Source organism: Talpa europaea (genome assembly GCF_964194135.1).
Source record: "Talpa europaea genome assembly, chromosome: 1".
In the NCBI taxonomy this organism is placed as follows: Eukaryota; Metazoa; Chordata; class Mammalia; order Eulipotyphla; family Talpidae; genus Talpa; species Talpa europaea.
In genome coordinates, this window is record NC_140073.1 from 140,788,751 (window position 1) to 140,804,758 (window position 16,008).

Here is a 16,008-nt window from a genome sequence, read left to right on the forward strand (position 1 = left end):
AATAAGTAAAAAGTGTCTCAGGCACCTTGGATACACGCCTGCGTCCGTCTCCAGGCAGAAGACAGATACTCACATGCCAGTGGCAGGACATGTTTTCCAGGCAGGAAAACTTTTTCATTTCTTCAATTTATGTAATAGGTCTCCAAATATGCCATCTGCTGATCTGCTTTCCAAAGCATATGGCTGCTTCTTCAATCAGAAATGTAGAAGATGAACTAGAAGTCATTTTTAGAAGGGTAACTAACACACATACAATCATGTCCCTCCTCCATGTGTTTGAAACTCTATCCCTGGGTCAAGTTAGAATAATTAAAGGCCTAATTTTGGGATCACATTAGACCTGCCTTTTGCCAAATTGCTGTCAGTGAGTTCTAGTATGATACTTACTCTTTACACAGGTAAGACACAGTCATAGGAAATCCATGACAATGATTGCTTTCAGATACTATTGCAAATGTTCTGTTCTCTATCATAACTCTAATAGTCTTTATATCTTAAGCACTTACAAGGTGCCAGGTACAAGCTCATAGATTTCATTGTTTTAGAAGGCAGACAAGCAGGTAATTCGAGCAGGTAATACCTGGGTTAAGATTCTGGGTCCCTCACTCACTGTTGTATGTTCTCTAAAGACTAACTTAACTTCCAAGTGCCTCATTTATAAACTGGAATAGAACTTCCCGCATTTGGGTGTTACTGAGGGATTAAGTGACTTTATATACATAAAGTACTTTTTTCAGTTCGCAACACATATATTCAAATTATGTAAATCTTGTCTATTAGTATCTCATTTAAACCACAGTTTCCATTTAACATATGATTCAACATATGATGAAGCTGAGACTCAGAGCTTAAACTACAACCAAGTAGACATAATTTCTTGTTCTTTATATAGAGATTCAAGAAAGGATACTTTAATTTTTAGAGTTATATCTCTTTTTATTAAAACTATGAACTCATTTTCTGACTGGGCTGCCAGCAGGCATAGTTCCAAACTTGTAGTTGGAATGAAGCTATTGTGTTGAGGTTTCTGGTTGCCCTTTTTGAATGTTCTCTTTTTTCCATCATTCTAATTTTTTATTCACATTTCCAATTAGCCTTTCCATTGTATAGAACCTTTAATAGTTACCTCATAGCGTGTTCCAAAAAGGAAAAAGGTATGAATATTGTTTTCCTAATGAAGAGTACGCTGGGTAGAGAGGAAAGTCAGCTAAATATGGAAGAGTTTATCCAACAGGGAAGTTGTGTTCGAACAGGGGCCATTGAGGAATGAAAGCAGGGGCCTAGTCAGTATGAGTATGATGTAGGTAGGACTACTTGCCTTTCGCAGTTGCTTGACTTCAATCCAAACTCTCATCAATCATATACAAATCTCCTGTGCACCAAACCCACTTAATTTAACTCCTCCATCCAAGTCAAATCTTTTTACACATCTTACATATCACTTCCTTTACACAATATATTCTCTTCTCATCTTTTTTCTCTCTAACTTCTTTTTGTCTTCAATGAACAAGTTCAAACATAAGCTCTGTGAAGCAAGCTTTGTCTTCATACCCTTAGGTAATGTCTCTCCCTATTTTTGTGCTCTTATGGTATCGTAAAACTATTACTGCATTTTAATGATTCACTTGCTTTTACTGAGATATAATTGGGATATGATTTATCAATTTAAAATGTACAGCATATTGATTTTACTTGCATGTGATGTGAAATAATTACCATGATAAGCTTAGTTAATATCTATCATCTCATATAGATACAAAAGCAAAAAAATCATTTTCCTTGTGATGAGAACTCCTAGAATTTTCTCTTAACAAGTTTGAATATACTACCCAGTAGTAATAACTGTACTCATCCTGTTTGTATAATACATGTCATATACTTATTTCTCTAATAACTGAGAAGTTATACCTTTTGTCCACCTTCATATAATGCCCATGCCACCTATGATAACCACAAACCTAATCTCTTATTTGCTTATCCTTTTAACAAATATTCATTGAATGTCTGCTGTCTGACACTTTGCATTAAACTGGGATAATCATGCAAATGTTAGTTCCACTTTTAAAAATGGGACCCTAAATTATCCACCTGGGATGCCTGGAACAAAACAGGTCTCAATGATTGTTAAAGGACAAAAGTTGGCCAAATAAAATAATCCCAGAACTCTGTGATCACATTCTATTTTTAACCAAATATAATATTATTCTAAGTGGTCCTCTATTTTCTACCAGACTCTGAATACCTTTTATCATTAAAAAAAAACCTTGCTAATCAAAATTTGCCTTCACTTAGAAAGTACAAAAGTGCATGTTACATTCCAAAGTGTCATTGTACCGTCATTTTTTTAATTTCTCCCCAAGTGATGAAAAGACAAGAATGTCCTCTTTTTAATACCTTTAATAAAGTACAATGATCCTTGTGTGAAACTCTTTCCTGCTGGAGAGATATATATTTGTGAGAATGCTAGGAAAAAAAGATACACTTATTTCAGATCTGCTGGCCTAGAAAGATTTCCAAGCTCAAGAACAGATCTAGATTTTTGTGGAGGCTGGTATATAAAAAGTTAAGACAAAAGAAAATGATAAATAAAAATTTTTTGGACCACCCCCCTCCCAGGGCCATACAAGTGAAGGCCCCGGCTCACTTACTTCATTGTAAAACTGCCTGCGTTCATGATCTATTGTTAACAGAAAAGAAAATAGAGAATATTTATGATCGATACATTTGCCTAAAAAGAATTCAAGTCATTATATATTATGTGTATGTTATGAGCAGATGAAAACTACAGAAGATATAAAACAAATTATTAAAATCAACTTCATTGGGGGAATAGGGTAAAGTGATTGTGTATGTGTTCATCACTTTTATTTTAGTCATTAGCTATGATAATGGTGCTGTTTCAATTTCCAGTATTAAAAACATATGCTTGTTGTACACCGTGATCCATGAAAGAAGGCATTCTACAACCGCTTTGGGATAATTCCACATCCTCAAAGGTAACTATGTAACTAGACTGGTTACTGGTTTTAGAAGTTATACTGTAGTTATTAAAAAAACCATTCCTTTAGGAGAGCATTACTTATGTTAATAGACTGTTCCCCAAACCTCCCTAAACAAATGCAGCAAGAGAATCAGATGAGAGAACATAAAAGGTCAATGACCTATTATGGGGTTCCAGAAAAACTATGATAAATTAGACTACCCAGAGTATCACCTAGAAATTACATAAATCAATCATACTTTGAAACAAAGAGCAACATTCCTCCTCAGGATAGACAAATTTAAGATGAATGCACAGGCATATATAACCCACAAGAACAGAAAAGAATCAAGTAAGTCAAAAATATTTCTCTGGACTTCTGTGCAGGTACCACATGACTGTGGCAGAGGAAAGCTCAATACAATTTCAGATCAACTTATCATAAAAAGAAATTAAAGCAGATTCACACCAGAAAGGAATTTTTTTTTTCAAATAATGAGTTCCACCAAAATATGTGCAATCTAACTTATGTGATAGATTTATGCCAACAGCGTTTTCCAGCAAGAGAGTCTATGATTCCAAAAGGCAGCATTTCATGGCAGTGTAATGCTAATGATTACAGCGTGTCTGATGGTAGTCCCAGGCTCATCTCTGAGCATGAAAGCAGATGCCTTTCTCTGAGGTGTTCTGACAGGCTGATATTAAAGAGCAGCATGTGTCAGAAGAGGTAGGAAATCCACTGGCCTCTCTGACAGATCTTACAGTAGAATGTTTGTACTGTCAGGGAGGTGGGTATGATAAACCTGAGAGATGACAGTAATAGGAGTGTTTAGGGAAGAGAACAAGCTTAATAGAGATGCCACTGTTGACAATAACATGCTTATGTTAAAAGAAAGAGTCCTGGCTTTCATTTTTTACTGGAAATTCCAAAGCCCGTTTTTGAATCTGTTTTTACTAGCTCTTACAAAAACACCTTTTAGTTCTTTGCAGGAGTGGGAGAAGCTAAAATGCCAGTCATATTTTCTCATCTGCTTTTTAAGATACCTCAGATCATCGTATCGTTGACATTCTTCTGTCAGGGCATTAGTCTGGACTGAAGCAGAACTTATGCAGAATTCTGAAGTGACTGTGAAATGATTGCCTCCTTGTCTGGAGTGCACTTCAAATTAACCTTGAAGCCCAAGCTCAGCGATCGTTATTACCCAACATTTGTACTGAAGTCCCACATTGTGCAGATACCTTGCAATCATTCTAGTCAACTAGTCCATTATTTTGAACCACAAAATGTATGAAACAACATAATCTTTCTCTCCACAAACACACAGAAATTTGATATTTCTTACATTTCTATAGATGTTCAAGTTAATTATAGTGTCTATATCACATCTCCAGCAATGACCTACTTCCAAGTTATTTGAACTCTTCCAGAAATATTTTACTCTAACTCTGTATGCATGCTCAGTGATAGAGCATTTGGGAGAATGAATTGCCAGTTGTGAATTGATGCTAAATGAATGGGTATGCTTTTAAAAAAAGAGTCCTTTTCACTTGTGGGCTCTAATACTCATCTAATTATAATGATTTCAAATTCTCTCAAGGCTAAAATTAAACTTGGCTTCCTGGATAGCCAAACAAGTGACTATTCTACACCACCCAGCTCTCATTTTATCTCAGCCTCACTTTGAGCCTAAATTGGTTAAAAACAGTCATATTCTGAATACTGAATTAAATAACACTAAAAATATAATTTGAAAGGTCAGTTAAAACCCAATGCCATCCAATTAGAATGAGAGTAGGGCATTGTCACATTCCCCTCCCCAGTGAAATGGAAGAGACAGGTGGTGGTCCGGGCACACCACACTGGTTCTAGAAGGGATTGTTGGTCATGGTATTAATGTCCAACTGGATAGAATATGTGGAGCCAAGGGGAAAGTTACCAGAAGCACAACTCCAATGGAGAGCCAGATCATATGAAAAAGATGGTCCAGAATTGAGCTGCCAGTCTATAGGAGAATTGGCAAAAGAGACAAGCCCACTTACAAAATTAATAGGCATAGACCAAGATGCTTCTTGAGAAAGGAGGCTTAAAGCAAGGGAAGAGAAAAGCCCAGAGATACTCCTGAGGTAGTGATCAGTCAGCTGCGGAGGACATTTGGTTAGTTATCTATGGATTTAGACATGGGGTTCTTACAGGCTGTAGAGTACACTGTTGTAACATTGGAGATCACAAAGCCATAATCTGACCTTAGTCTACATATATATGTAAACATATACATTATATGTAAATAGTGGTATACAGAACCATGCTGCATGTGGATGGAGCCGCTGACATGTGGTCATCTAGCACACTTATTTGCTAGTGGATAGGGCTTGCTTGCTGGATATATGTGGGCCCGGCTTGCTGGCTGTTAAATGTGGCCCATTTGCTACCTGCCTAGACTGCCATTGTGTATGGTGCACATGACCAGCTATGCTGTAGGAGGCACTTGAGGTTGGCATGGCTGCAGAATGTAGCTGCACAGCAACTAGGCTACAGGTGGCATGCTAGGGTTGGCTAGTCTGTTGCAGAGCACAGTATGTTCTGTTTGCTAGTTGACTAGACTGCTGGAAGTGTAGGGCACTTGCTGGCATTAGGGGCATGGCCAACTTGCTAGCCAGCTAATGGGGGCTGGGAGTGGCTGGGTGGTCTTATTTGCTAAGGTGGGCCCACTTAATTGCTGCCACTAGACTGTCAGCTATCTCAGCTCTTTCAGGGGTGAGTGTAGCTCTCATGAGGTGTTTGCCCTTAAAGTCTAATAGCATAGAGGGTGGGATTCCAAGATTGTACCCACCAGTGCTGGTATTAACAAGGTTGCAGGAAGTTGACAATACCATCTGCCAGTGATTCTGGTCTGAGTGTAGGCCCTAAAGTTTCTTGCTTCTCAAACAGATGCTGTAATAATGGTACTGTGCTTTCCCCACCGTATACACACCCATGGTTTGAGTGCTATTCAGTCCAATGCCATTTTTTTTGTGTCCCAGGGTGAGTAAGTATGCATGTGGATGGTTCTTGGTCTCTACTTTTCTGTGCTTATTTCTCTCTGGCCTTTGATGTAGGGGTCCCAGGGGCTCATCTGACTGAGCTGGATCAAAGGGATGGCATTTTAGGTGTTAGGCATAATCCTCCACTGATATCAGGGGGAAAGTTATGCATCTTGGAGATATCTTCCCAAGTTCTCCTCAATTCCATCCCCTCACCTCCCTCCACCCAGGTAATGTTTCTTTCTTTGTAAGAGTGTATCTTTGTCTTTCCCATCCATCTGGGTGCTGCCAATTTAAACTTTGTTGAGGAATCTCTACATGTCCAGATTTCAGGTATATTTCTGGGTAAATTAATCTTTATTGGAGATTTGCTGGGTCTGCGGAAGGGGGTGAATACATGTTGTCCTTGTGTCACCTTGAACGCAATGCCTATTTTTAAAATTTTGAGAAAACTTCATATTGTTTTCCTTAGTGTGGCACCCACTTGCGTTCCCACTAACCATGCACAAGGGTTTCCTTTTCTCCTTATCCTCACCAACATCTTGCTAGCACAGCATTTATTGAAGAGACTTTGTTTTGCATTGTATACTTTTGATTCCTTTGTCATAGATTAACTGTCCATGTAAGCGTTGGGTTTATTTCTGGGATCCCAATTCTATTCCATTGTATGTGTGTTTTATTCCAATCCCACACAGTTTTGATTATATATTATAGTTTGAAGTCTGGAGCTGTAATATCTCCATTGTTGAGAAGACTGTGCTTTCCCCACTGTATACTCTTGACATCTTGGTTGTAAGTTAATTGAGCATATATGTCTAGGCTTATTTCTGGCATTTCAAGTTTGTTCTGTTGACCTAAGTGTCTATTTTTTATGCCAATACCATATTGTTCTGATTACTACAACTTTATAATGTAGTTTGAAATTAGAATATGTGGTACCTCCAGCTTCGTTATTTGTCAAGATTTATTTGACAATTTGGGGACTTTTGTGGCTTCTCACAAGAGTCCAAATTTCTTGTGTGTGTTGGTCTGACTGCTGACTAACTTGTGACATGAAAAATGTCATCATTCTGTGAGTTTAAGTTCCTCTTCTGTAATGCTGAGTTTACCATTAGCATAATTTTGAGGAGTAAATAATACATGTAAAACACTTATGGAAGGTGAAGATCAAATAAGGAAAACTAAATATTTTTTAAGCTTCATCTTTTTCCATTAAAAAATTAATATTTTAAAGATCTCATGAAATATTTAAGTCTACACTTAACAATTAGACTACTTAATTTGTTAAAGGTAATTATATTTTAACTTTATTCTTATTCACCAAAATACAAGTATCACATGAAGCATGCATTAAATATGGTCAATACCAAGAGCCCATTACAATGACATAAAAAGAAAAGAATGGGTATAGACACTCAAGGACAAAAGAGAAAGGATATCAGAATGGGGTGGAAGTATCATTTGGAGGCAAATGGAGGAGTGGTAACTGGCTAAGCAAAGTAGATGAAGCTGGGACCCAAAGTTCCTAAAAGGGAAAACTGTAAAATGAGTGAGGAATTTGCATCACAGAGTTCCCTAATGATTCTCGAACTGGTCTCACCAGTTACAAAAAATTTAAGAAAGAGACATACATCTGCTAAATTTGTATAATGAGGAGTTTAAATCCCCTGAGAGGGCAGCTGTCCCTCTGAACCATAACTCTAAGAGATAGTTTTCTCTCCAGGAAACTGAACAGAAAGAGCTCTGAACTTCAGAACACAGGGCACAAGAAATGAACACAGAACAGAATTTTGACCAACTAGATTCTCAACTCTGCTCCCCTCATTGAGATCCTGTGACAGCCACTTGTCAAGAGTCATTGCTGGGGAACTGAATAGGACCCAAAGAAAATAGAGATACTGACATTTATGGATCACACAATAAAAATGTCAGTGTCTCCCACTCATAATTTTATCCCCATATACTCTTTCTCAGAAACCCCCAGAGGATACACTTATGTAACCAAGCTCTTGTTCAGTAGGTATGGTCTTTAGGAAGTAAGGATCCAAATATAAAATTGATGTATTTGACTATGTACAGAATAGTATTGAAAGAAGTTCTATGTTTTGAAGCAAATTTAGGAGTGATTAGTGAGAGGTAAATAGAAAACCAAGAAAAAAAAAAAAAGTAAGCTGTAAGCAACACCCTATGTTGCTCAGCAGTGAACCATATGGGTAGATGTCATGATAATGTAACACTGAATTTAATACTGAACCTAAAATTGTGAGCGAAACTAATTGGAAGCATGGAAAGATGAGGAGTGGGTGTAATTACATGAGTCTAATATTCTCCCTTAATACAAATTGCATAGAAAATGTCTGACATTGATTTATTAAAAATAGCTGTGGCAGTTATTGGGGATACAAATACCAAAAGAAAGAGTTAAAAGGATTTAAAATAGGTTCTTCTGGTTATGGACTGTGTGATGGGAGAGAAAAGTTACTTTTCATTATCTCATAGAATTTGTTGATTTCTTTAAACATGACATATTTTCCTCCATAAAAATAAAAATACTAATTAAAAATGGAATTATCTAGCATGGAAGCAACATTATACTCCCTCCTCTTTAAAATAAATTGAAGACATTTTCATTACTTTCTGTTGCATTGAGAGCGCAGTGAGGGACACAAGAGTCAGGGAGCAGGTTTGCAAGGCAAGACTCTACTACTCAAGCAGAAGTTCTTGTGCTATTTATTGAATGTTTGCAGGCTAATAAAAGCTGATCATGAGAGAGTAGTATGATGAATAAGGTCTGGGGGGTATGGGGAAAAAAAGTTTATGAGGAACAGAAAAGAGGACATTGTGACCAGGGGAGCACAGTGACCATAGATTGTTCTGGGCAAAGGGCAATTTGTGTCAGCAGCAATATATGCTGATATTATCAGGAGAGCTATTCCTAGAGCACTATGGAGCAAGTCTCAATCATGTCGACCCGGGCGTTCCTAGGTCTGCCTCGGGATGCAGGAATGCTCAACTGTGATACCAGATGACAGGTGTAGGTAACAGGTGAGGCCACATGAGACCACATATTGTGAATAGCATGCATGTACTTTATCCTTGTATTAGGTGAATGTTAAAAATGTCCCACTCATTGTGTGGGTTTCATCTTGTCATGCTCCTCCTATTACCAGGTAGAGAAACTTGTTTCAAGAATACTTAAGAGTTGGGTTTTAAAAAGGTTGTTAGTTGTTTTCTTTATGACTTGATCATTGAAAGAAATATATATATATATTTCTAAGTATGTAATTGATGATCATTGGCATACAGATCTAGAAGAAAACAAAATTTCTTCAATTTTTGTTGCCAAATTTGCAAAATAATTATTTATTAAAGTAGGTAACCTTTCCTATAAGCCAGAATCATTTAGGTCAAGATGTACATGTGCAGAATTAAACATAACTCTACCATGTTTACATCTGACTGAAACAAATATTGTAGGCCCTGCATACTGTACAACACTCAAAACACGAAGATAAAAAAATACAGAAAAATGTTATGTTATACATGAGAAATAGTGAAAATGAAAGTTCCTAAAACAAAGAAGCTTAGTCTTGAATTTGCTCTAAAAAGTTTTAAAGGCAATTCCACTCCTAGGTATTTACCCAAAGGACTCAGAAACATCAGTTCCAAAGAGCACCTGCACCCCTATGTTTATGGCAGCACAATTTACAATAGCTAAGCTTTGGAAACAACCCAAATGCCCAAAAATAGATGACTGGATCAAGAAGATGTGGTACATATACACAGTGGAATATTACTCAGCATTCAAAAAAGATAAACACACACAATTTGCAGCAACATAGATGGAGCTGGAAGGGATCATGCTGAGCGAAATAAGCCAGAAAGAAAAAGAAAAATACCGGATGGTCTCACTCATAACAGGAATCTAGAAAACCTAAATATGGACCAGGAAAAAGAATAACTATAAGAAAGAAAAAAATCAAAATCCACAAACAACTATGAACCAGAGACACTCTTTTTGGGCAAGGGGAGGGATTGGGGTCAAAATTGGGTTGCAATGGTATGGGGAATATAAAAATTTAAAAAAAGTGAAAAAAAATTTAAAAGGGCTAAAATTGTGCTCTTTTAAAAGAGACTCTTAATTTAGAAAGTCCAAGTAATATCTAAATGTGTTCTTTCTTTCTTTTTTTTTTTTTTTAAAGAACTACAAAGACCTTTATTACATGAGCTAAGTGAGGAGGGAGGAGGGCTTATTTGCCTTTCCATGCTTTGATTTTCCTCAGATAGAACTCTAACTCCTAGCCCTCCAGCACATAGCCATCTGCTTGGCCACACTGGCCTGGTCTTGCAGCGATGCATGCAAGAAGCTTGCCCTGCAGGAACTGCTCCTCCAAAAGACTGCTGGTATTGGCGTTCTTTTTCCTTTCATCATATGTCTTCTGAATTTTCTTTGATCGCTTTTTGTTCAGGATCTCTTCTTCAGGAGCCAGCTTGGCTCCCTTCTTGTGACCCAGGAGCAGTGCATAGTGGGACTCATACCACTGCCAGCATGGTGTGCTGTCAATAATCACACTGCAGATCTTCACCAGGGTCTTGGTGTGGACCAGCTCATTGTTGGACACATTGTAGACATCAATAATCCTTGTTTTGCAAGTACAACACTCAGAGCCCCAAGAGAAGTTCCCTACATCCAGCCTCAAGGCTCGGTACTTCTTCCTGCCTCCCGGAACTCGAACTTTGTGTATGCGCCAAATGCCAATCTTAGTGTTGGCAGCAGGACGTCCCAACTCATACTTTCACTTCTTGTGGTAGGGCTTTTTCTTGCCCCCAGTCTTAGGGCATTTGTGCCAGTTGTCCCAAGAGATGCCCATCATTCAGCGGTGGCCGGAGTCTAAATGTTTTCTTAATGGAATCTCTCTCTACGTAATCAATGCAAAGCAGATGGTGGAACAATTATCTGGTGTATTTGGGCACTACCATTGGCCAGTTCTTGGAGTGTGGGCCAGGAAATTTATTCTGTTTTCAGTCTGCTTTCTAATTATGATGGATAGTGGTTTTTAATGAAAATCTTTGTATATTTTAATTTCCATAATGAGCCGCATCTACATAGGCAACTCTTTTTAAAATCTAGGTGGAACTCATCACGATTTTTGCAATCTAATTGTTGAATTGAAATTGTGATTACTTTTAAATATGATCAGACTAGTAATTATTGGGTAAATAGCTGCTTCCTGTACCATTATACAAATTTTTGTATTTTATTTAAGTACTTCAAATATTCAAAGCCATGGTATGGCTCATAATTTAGAAATGCCACTTTTTGAATAATTCAGGACTATGTTCAGAGTTAGACTTCACAAAGACATTAAAGCACCTACTTTTCAGCACCTGAGATAACATAAGTGATATGTATTATATTTTAAAATTATAATTGAAAATGATCTACTGAGTCTTCGGTATCATTCTGACTCTGTAGGTGCTAACCTAATATTGTATAGACACCTAATTCTAGAACACTTGTATTTCTCTTTTTATTTTTCTATCTAACCATATTTTTAGTTCTAAATACAAGAAATGACTACACAGTGATGGTACTTATCTTATGTGACTAATTTTTTAGTCATTAAAAAATTCATTAATTAACCTGATTTGACCATCATCCAGGTTCAACAATTGTCAAGATTTTGTCAGTTTTGTTTCTTGTGTTTTATTCAAAAGCAGTTTTTAAAGAATAGCTTTTAATTTTCAACACTGACTACAGCAAAAGTATTTTTCAGGACAATAGTTTCACAAAATACTTTGTTATTGTATATATTTTATACTTTTATATTTTATTTCTAAAATAGTATTTTCATTTCAGAAATACCTGAAATGTTTGTATGCAAAACTCTTTAAAAACATATCAAAATATTTTAAATATGTGCAAAATTATCACAGAAATTTAAAGTACCTCAACCTAGGAATAGTCCTTAGATAGTTCTCTTGAATCAGTTTTTCCCTGATAGATATTGCTAGAAATCTTTAAAAAAAAAAAAAAAAACTTTGGAAATTGTAAAAATTTTATTCTGTTTAACAAGGGAAATTCAATGTGACTTGCTCGGACAGTGTGTCTTTGGGGGGGGATAAGCTGGCATATGTATGCCACTCATTTTAATAATCATAGTATCTAGTTAATACAAAGGAAGTTTCTTATTGTGGAATATTTTCTTTACTAACAGATTGTCAATCAGGCATTTAGTTCTTTCCGTTCCTTTGCAACAGTAATTCCCACTTTACCCCATCCTCTCTGCAGTTTTTCTTGGCACTTTTCTGCGTTTTATAATCCCGTTGTAATTCCACAAACCCCACACTTCAATCTCTTTGACAAAATATTTGTGCTTGCTTCTTGGAAAAGCCAGAGACAGTTTATTGTCCTAGGAGTCTTTCAGGTGGTTAGAATATACCAGGCTGAATTGTCACATGGAAAGACAATGGAAAGTAAAGCATTATTTCAGTGGCCGTAAATGGGGATTTTTATGTTTTCTAACGCAAAATTGGCTCTGGAATGACTGTCTGAAGTATTTTGATTAATGCAAAGTGTCAGTGTCTCTTAACATCTTGATCTCTTCCTTTGGTTAATTCTCATATACCACGTATTGCACAATGAGCAATCGGTGCTGGACCATTACTCCTTTCAGCCAGACTCAGGGTCCAATCTAGCCAATGAGGGACATTTTTGACCCAGTATGAAACTAATGAGTAATGGAGATGTTCTTTTCATGCACCTTGAATTTGGGAGGCTATATTTGCTGGGACCTCCAAGTGTAGAGAACCTTTTTGAGAATAACTGCAAACCGCAGAACTAAGATATGAGAGATGGTATCTTTATACAGCCTCACTTCAAACCTCTAACCATTAGTGGGGGTGCAGTGGATGTTGATTCTCAACAGTGAACACCTGAACCTTAAGTAGTAGTTATTATGCAATGTTACTTTCAATTTATTTAGAAAAAAAAAAGCACATGTATAAATTTTTCATCAAATTTTATTTGTCAGTAATTTAGATAAGGACATAATTTGGGGAGTACAGACTCACATCGCAGCAAGCGCACATGCTGAACTTACCCTCTACCAGTGCCAACAATATCATGGTATCCCCCATTCTCTCCCTTTTCTTCCTCCCGTCTGATAAGCACTGTTTTTGCGATCTTACTTGTGTTGTGTTTTACCAATTTGCTTCCTTCGGCTATTTATGTTCCACAAATGAGTACAACCATCCAGTAATTGTCTTTCACTTTCCATGTGTACAATCTTCCTAGGGGAAAAAAAAAAATCATTCCTACCTCTTAGTTGAACTATTTCTGGAGTCAGTCTACTTGTATTTCTGTGTTATCAATATACATCCTTAAACTGTTTTCTCTTTGCTTATTGGAGTTCATTTTCTTTTACTTTCAGTGAAAATGCCCTGACCACTATTCTATTATACTGAGGCAAGTCAATGTTGTTTTTTTAAATATGTTGGCAATACAACTTTATCATCTTTGTCTCATGTGCATATCTAAATCTTTGTCTCTCACTACTCTAACACCAAGTAGTCTTTGGTGCCCTTAATCTCAGTGTTTACTAGATTTTAGCAAAAGCCTATTTGATACAAGTGAAATGCCAGATTAAGAGAATAACAGAGAGACCGTGTGATCAGAAAGACTGAGTAAAGAACAAACTTGTTACATGTTTCTTTAAATTTCTGAATGAAGTACAAAGCCCAGTTATCAGAAGACAATATACTAGAATATTACTTTAGATTTCCATAAAGATGCCCTCACAGAATTATGAGTTAATATAAATTTATTTAGCACTTCATGTAGCAGCCAAATGAGCTTAACTTTCTGGCATTAACTACCCTTTCTCCCCAGGCTATAGAATACAAAACGTTTATAGACAATCTTGGGCTGGCAGTCTTACCCTAAAAGTAGCCCTGTTATCTTGAAGTTGCTTTTCCATGATTCACTACCGTTAAGTGTGTTTATAAGGATTACATAATAGAAAAGTCAGAAAAACATAAGCAAAGGATAAAACCACTAGTTTCCATTTATTAAACTTTTCAAATCATTTAGAATGTGTAGCAGTTAGGTTTGTGTATTTTCTCAGATAAAAAATTGTGGAAGATTTGGAATTTAGGCAGTCTTTATGAATTCAGAGTTTTAATGATTTTCTTAAAACAAGCAGATTATTACACTATATTTAGTCATTCCAAATGCATATAGCACTTTAAGTGTTGGTATTCAAGACATTCTTTGCCCCATTTCGGGAGGAGGGAATGACATCATCTTGGCTACACTTTATCACTTATGTGCATCTTTTTTACTGTGACTATCACTGGGTAACGGTGCTGACTTACCACTTGACCGTGGATGGTGTGACCTGGAGTAGTAGGAAAGGATGAAGTTCTAAAAATAAGGACATAATTATTAATAAGTCATTACCTTAACATTAATATAAAGAAGTTACTACTGACACAAAGGTCCATGAAAAGAGATACTCCCAGAATTGATTTCTGAATTTCAGGATCTTAAAATGCAGTAAATGCTCTTACAATAAAAGGTAGAAAATGTGACATACTCAAGGTGGGTTTATTACTTCAAATACAACTTTATACCAATAACTTTATGATATAAAAACAAAACTATAAGCCTTCTGGTCATATCTCTAATCATGAACAAAAAGGAAGAAAATATAGCAGCTAATTTGCTCTGAACCATATTTTATCAGAGGTAGAAATGAACCAAAACTAGACTGTCCTCTGACATCAGCAAAAGTTTTTTCTGAGATGTTTGCAAAGCTCCAGGTGCATGGGGTCCCTGAATAAATATTATTTCAACACTGATCAGCTGCATAGGTGAAGAACAAGTTAGGAAACAGGTCTACAAGGATTTCTTAATGAAAGCAGGTGGCTGTTGATATTCTAAATAGATTCAATAATTAGTTAGAACATACTTAGAACTTTAGGTGCATCTCACAGGGGATTTCTGTAATATTCAGAAAGATAGCGCATGTAAGAAACACCTGTTCAAGAATATCATCATTCATGCTGTCCTAATAGAAGGAAATATTTTTGAAACTATGTATGGAATGACCAAAGTTTATGTACCTAATGAGACTTTTTGTTTTATATACATGCTAAAATTTATGACTTTCTTGCATTATAAGATAACTACCTTCCTAAATAAGATATGGAATTCATGTCAAAGACAAAAATATTAAACATACTCTGTGGTACAAAATTGACTTGCTTAGCATTCCATCCCAACCTTAAGTAATGGCAGATTTTATCTTCAATCTTTCAGCATGTTGTACCCATTAAATACAAAATCTATTCCAAGCAAGGTAAACATATCTGCTTCATTAGCGCCCTAAAATAAGATATTAAAGTTTTTCCTGCTCTCTCCTCTGTCATCTTTATGGCATGACTTTCTACCCAGAATTTTAAATGCACTTGTTTCCAGCCTATATTTGGACATTGACACAAATGAAGCTTTTTTGAGATAGTACTACCTACTTGAGAAAAGTAAAAACCCTTTAGCAGAAACAATAATAGTAAAAATTACTGAAAGTTTATAAACTGTCACTAGCACTTAGGCAAGTTAAATTCACAAGTAATATTTTCTTACTGTATTGATCAGCAGTAGGGTGCAAAATAAACTGAATCAAATTTTACATTGCCTTCAATGGTGTTTTTGAAATTCTGAGTAATGAACCAGGTTGAACCATTAATGCAAATCCTCAAAACTTAAATAGTTTCTTGATACTTTTCATTTTGAGGCATCTTTTAAAGAAACAACAGATGCCTCTCCACATGCATTCTAAAAATCAATACAATTAATCAATAACACTCTCCACAGGTAATAAATGCTGAGAATCATTTCTGCCTATCTATATTGAGTCAGAGAATTGCTTCAAATTGGTTCTGATGTGTATAAAAATCATTTCCTTATTGATCAAAGCCTCTCCTCCTCTCTGATATGTTATTTC

At 36.3% G+C, this 16,008-nt stretch overlaps 1 protein-coding gene and 1 pseudogene across 3 annotated transcripts in view; one reads left to right on the forward strand and one right to left on the reverse strand.

Annotated features, from left to right (window-relative positions):
- Positions 1-16,008, forward strand: part of SPAG16 (sperm associated antigen 16) — a gene marked incomplete at both ends in the record, with an annotated part of 714,501 nt that overhangs the window by 690,508 nt on the left and 7,985 nt on the right. The window lies entirely within an intron of this gene.
- Positions 10,252-10,872, reverse strand: LOC311184100 (small ribosomal subunit protein eS8-like; annotated as a pseudogene). The gene has a single exon. The product of its transcript is annotated as a small ribosomal subunit protein eS8-like (transcript).